Source organism: Oncorhynchus nerka, linkage group LG11 (genome assembly GCF_034236695.1).
Source record: "Oncorhynchus nerka isolate Pitt River linkage group LG11, Oner_Uvic_2.0, whole genome shotgun sequence".
In the NCBI taxonomy this organism is placed as follows: domain Eukaryota; kingdom Metazoa; phylum Chordata; class Actinopteri; order Salmoniformes; family Salmonidae; genus Oncorhynchus; species Oncorhynchus nerka.
Genome location: NC_088406.1, coordinates 29,356,720 through 29,362,475, shown reverse-complemented (window position 1 = coordinate 29,362,475; position 5,756 = coordinate 29,356,720).

The following is a 5,756-nucleotide window of genomic DNA, read 5'->3' as shown; positions in this document are numbered from 1 at the left end:
CACTTAGAAAAGCATTGTCCATTAAAATAACATCATATTGATCAGAAATAGTGTGTAGACATTGTAAATGACTGTTGTAGCTGGAAATTGCAGATTTTTTTTGATGGAATATCTACATACGTGTACAGAGGTCCATTGTCCTGACTCTCTGAGGTCATTAAAAATCCCATGGCACTTATCGTAAGAGTAGGGGTGTCAACCCTGATGTCCTGGCTAAATTCCCAACCTGGCCCTCAAACCATCACGGTCACCTAATAATCCCTGGTTTACAATTGGCTCATTAATCCCCCTGTAACTATTCCCCAGGTCGTTGCTGGAAATGAGAACGTGTTCTCAGTCTATTTACCCGGTAAAATAACGGATAAATAAAAAAAAATCAGCAACCGGCACGTTGTTAGCTAATCCAAATGTATCATTTTAAAAGGCTATTTGATCATTAGTAAACCCTTTTGCAATTATGCTAGCACAGCTGAAAACTGTTGTTCTGATTTCAAAGACTCAATGAAACTGGTCTTTACATGATTTGAGGATCTGGAGCATCAGCATTTGTGGGTTCGATTACAGGCTGAAAAGGGACAAAGACTTTCTTCTGAAACTCAACAATCTATTCTTGTTCTGAGAAATGAAGGTTATTTCATGTGAGAAATTGCCAAGAAACTGAAAATCTCGTACCATGCTGTGTACTACTCCTTTCACAGAACAGAGCAAAATGGCTCTTAATAGAACGAGGAGAGGGACTGCTCCCTTCACAGAACAGCGCAAACTGTCCCTAACCAGAATAGAAAGAGTGGGAGGCCCTGGTTCACAACTGAGAAAATAAACAAGTAAGGACAAGTAAACTGAACAACAAAAAAACACCCTCCCTGTCAACTGCGTTTCTTTTCAGCCAACTTAACATGTGTAAATATTTGTATGAACAAAAGATTCAACAACTGAGACAAACTAAACAAGTTCCACAGACATGTGAATAACAAATGGATTAATGTGTCCTTGAACAAAGGTGGGTCAAAATCAAAAGTAATAGTCGGTATCTGGTGTGGCCACCAGCTGCATTAAGTGCTGCAGTGCATCTCCTCATGGACTGCACCAGATTTGCCAGTTCAAATCAAATGTTATTTGTCACATACACATGGTTAGCAGATGTTAATGCGAGTGTAGCGAAATGCTTGTGCTTCTAATTCCGACAATGCAGTAATAACCAACGAGTAATCTAACCTAACAATTCCACAACTACTACCTTATACACACAAGTGATAAAGGGATAAGGAATATGTACATAAAGACATGAATGAGTGATGGTAGAGAACGGCATAGACAAGATTCAGTAGATGGTATCGAGTACAGTATATACATATGAGATGAGTAATGTAGGGTATGTAAACATATTAAGTGGCATTGTTTAAAGTGGCTAGTGATACATTTATAACATCAATTTCCATTATTAAAGTGGCTGGAGTTGAGTCAGTATTTTGGCAGCAGCCACTCAATGTTAGTGGTGGCTGTTTAACAGTCTGATGGCCTTGAGATAGAAGGTGTTTTTCAGTCTCTCGGTCCCTGCTTTGATGCGCCTGTACTGACCTCGCCTTCTGGATGATTGCAGGGTCAACAGGCAGTGGCTCGGGTGGTTGTTGTCTTTGATAATCTTTATGGCCTTCCTGTGACATCGGGTGGTGTAGGTGTCCTGGAGGGCAGGTAGTTTGCCCCCGGTGATGCGTTGTGCAGACCTCACTACCCTCTGGAGAGCCTTACGGTTGTGGGTAGAGCAGTTGACGTACCAGGCGGTGATACAGCCCGACAGGATGCTCTCGATTGTGCATCTGTAGAAGTTTGTGAGTGCTTTTGATGACAAGCCAAATTTCTTCAGCCTCCTGAGATTGAAGAGGCGCTGCTGCGCCTTCTTCACAACGCTGTCAGTGTGGGTGGACCAATTCAGTTTTTCCGTGATGTGTACACAGAGGAACGTAACTTACTACTCTCTCCACTACTGTCCCGTCGATGTGGATAGGGGGGGGTGCTCCCTCTGCTCTTTCCTGAAGTCCACAATCATCTCCTTTGTTTTGTTGACGTTGAGTGTGAGGTTATTTTCCTGACACCACACTCCGAGGGCCCTAACCTCCTCCCTGTAGGCCGTCTCATCGTTGTTGGTAATCAAGCCTACCACTGTGGTGTCATCCGCAAACTTGATGATTGAGTTGGAGGCGTGCATGGCCACGCAGTCGTGGGTGAACAGGGAGTACAGGAGGGGGCTCAGAACGCACCCTTGTGAGGCCCCAGTGTTGAGGATCAGCGGGGTGGAGATGTTGTTACCTACCCTCACCACCTGGGGGCGGCCTGTCGAAGTCCAGTACCCAGTTGCAGAGGGCGGGGTAGAGACCCAGGGTCTCGAGCCTGATGACGAGTTTGGAGGGTACTATGGTGTTAAATGCTGAGCTGTCTTCGATGAACAGCATTCTCACATAGGTATTCCTCTTGTCCGGATGGGTTATGGCAGTGTGCAGTGTGATTGCGTCATCTGTGGACCTATCGGGGCGGTAAGCAAATTGGAGTGGGTCTAGGGTGTCAGGTAGGGTGGTTGAGATATGGTCCTTGACTAGTCTCTCAAAGCACTTCATTATGACGGAAGTGAGTGCTACGGGGCGGTAGTTGTTTAGCTCAGTTACCTTAGCTTTCTTGGGAACAGGAAAATGGTGGCCCTCTTGAAGCATGTGGGAACAGCAGACTGGGATAAGGCTTGATTGAATATGTCCATAAACACACCAGCCAGCTGGTCTGCGCATGCTCTGAGGACGGCTGGGGATGCCGCTGGGCCTGCAGCCTTGCAAGGGTTAACACGTTTACATGTTTTACTCACTTTGGCTGCAGTGAAGGAGAGTCCGCAGGTTTTGGTAGCGGGCCGTGTCAGTGGCACTGTATTGTCCTCAAAGCGGGCAAAAACGTTATTTAGTCTGTCTGGGAGCAAGACATCCTGGTCCGCGACGGGGCTGGTTTTCTTTTTGTAATCCGTGATTGACTGTAGACCCTGCCACATACCTCTTGTGTCTGAGCCATTGAATTGCGACTCTACTTTGTCTCTATACTGACGATTTGCTTGTTTGATTGCCTTGCGGAGGGAATAGCTACGCTGTTTGTATTCGGTCATGTTTCCGGTCACCTTGCCCTGGTTAAAAGCAGTGGTCCACGCTTTCAGTTTCGCACGAATGCTGCCATCAATCCACGGTTTCTGGTTTGGAAATGTTTTAATCGTTGCTGTGGGTATAACATCAACAATGCACTTTCTAATGAACTCGCTCACCGAATAAGCGTATTCTACAATGTTGTTGTTGTTGGACGCAATGCGGAACATATCCCAATCCACGTGATCGAAGCAGTCTTGAAGCGTGGAATCAGATTGGTCGGACCAGAATTGAACAAACCTGAGCGCGGGAGCTTCTTGTTTTAGTCTCTGTCTGTAGGCTGGAAGCAACAAAATGGAGTCGTGGTCAGCTTTTCCGAAAGGAGGGCGGGGAGGGCCTTATATGCGTCGCGGAAGTTAGAATAACAATGATCCAGGGTTTTACCAGCCCTGGTTGCGCAATCGATATGCTGATAGAATTTAGGAAGTCTTGTTTTCAGATTTAGCCTTGTTAAAATCCCCAGCTACAATGAATGCAGCCTCAGGATATGTGGTTTCCAGTTTGCATAGAGTCAAATAAAGCTTGTTCAGGGCCATCGATGTGTCTGCTTGGGGGGGAATATATACGGCTGTGATTATAATCGAAGAGAATTCCATTGGTAGATAATGTGGTCGACATTTGATTGTGAGGAATTCTAAGTCAGGTGAACAGAAGGACTTGAGTTCCTGTATGTTGTTATGATCACACCACATCTCGTTATTCATCATGCATACCCCCCCGCCCCTCTTCTTACCAGAAAGATGCTTGTTTCTGTCGGCGAGATGCGTGAATCAAATCAAATCAAATTTATTTATATAGCCCTTCGTACATCAGCTGATATCTCAAAGTGCTGTAAAGAAACCCAGCCTAAAACCCCAAACAGCAAGCAATGCAGGTGTAGAAGCACGGTGGCTAGGAAAAACTCCCTAGAAAGGCCAAAACCTAGGAAGAAACCTAGAGAGGAACCAGGCTATGTGGGGTGGCCAGTCCTCTTCTGGCTGTGCCGGGTGGAGATTATAACAGAACATGGCCAAGATGTTCAAATGTTCATAAATGACCAGCATGGTCGAATAATAATAAGGCAGAACAGTTGAAACTGGAGCAGCAGCACGGTCAGGTGGACTGGGGACAGCAAGGAGTCATCATGTCAGGTAGTCCTGGGGCATGGTCCTAGGGCTCAGGTCAGTTGAAACTGGAGCAGCAGCACAGCCAGGTGGACTGGGGAGAGCAAGGAGTCATCATGTCAGGTAGTCCTGGGGCATGGTCCTAGGGCTCAGGTCCTCCGAGAGAGAAAGAAAGAGAGAAGGAGAGAATTAGAGAACGCACACTTAGATTCACACAGGACACCGAATAAGACAGGATAAGTACTCCAGATATAACAAACTGACCCTAGCCCCCTGACACATAAACTACTGCAGCATAAATACTGGAGGCTGAGACAGGAGGGGTCAGGAGACACTGTGGCCCCATCCGAGGACAGGGCCAAACAGGAAGGATATAACCCCACCCACTTTGCCAAAGCACAGACCCCACACCACTAGAGGGATATCTTCAACCACCAACTTACCATCCTGAGACAAGGCTGAGTATAGCCCACAAAGATCTCTGCCATGGCACAACCCAAGGGGGGGCGCCAACCCAGACAGGATGACCACAACAGTGAATCAACCCACTCAGGTGACGCACCCCTTCCAGGGACGGCATGAGAGAGCCCCAGTAAGCCAGTGACTCAGCCCCTGTAATAGGGTTAGAGGCAGAGAATCCCAGTGGAAAGTGAAGAAACCAGCTGGCTGCACCAACTCCGATAGAGTCTCTCAAGTGAGCCATGTTTCCGTGAAGCAAAGAACGTTACAGTCTCTGATGTCTCTCTGGAATGCTACCCTTGCTCGGATTTCGTCTACCTTGTTGTCAAGAGACTGGACATTGGCGAGTAGTATGCTAGGGAGTGGTGCAGAATGTGCCCGTCTCCGGAGCATGACCAGAAGACCGCTTCGTTTGCCCCTTTTACAACGTCGTTGTTTTGGGTCGCCGGCTGGGATCCGATCCATTGTCCTGGGTGGAAGGCAGAACACAGGATCCGCTTCGGGAAAGTCATATTCCTGGTCGTAATGATGGTGAGTTGACGTTGCTCTTATATTCAGTAGTTCCTCCCGACTGTATGTAATGAAACCTAAGATTACATGGGGTACCAATGTAAGAAAGAACACAAGAAAAAAAAAAAAAAAAATACTGCATAGTTTCCTAGGAATGCGAAGCAAGGCGGCCATCTCTGTCGGCGCCGGAAGTGTCCCTGAACAAAGGTGGGTCAAAATCAAAAGTAATAGTCAGTATCTGGTGTGGCCACCAGCTGCATTAAGTACTGTAATGCATCTCCTCATGGACTGCACCAGATTTGCCAGTTCATGTTGTGAGATGTTACCCCACTCTTCCACTAAGGCACCTGCAAGTTCCCGGAATTTTTTGGGGGGGAATGGCCCTAGCCCTCACCCTCTGATCCAAAAGGTCCCAGACGTACTCAATGGGATTGGGATCCGAGCTCCTTGCTGGCCGTGGCAGAACACTGACATTCCTGTCTTGCAGGAAATCATGCACAGAACGAGCAGT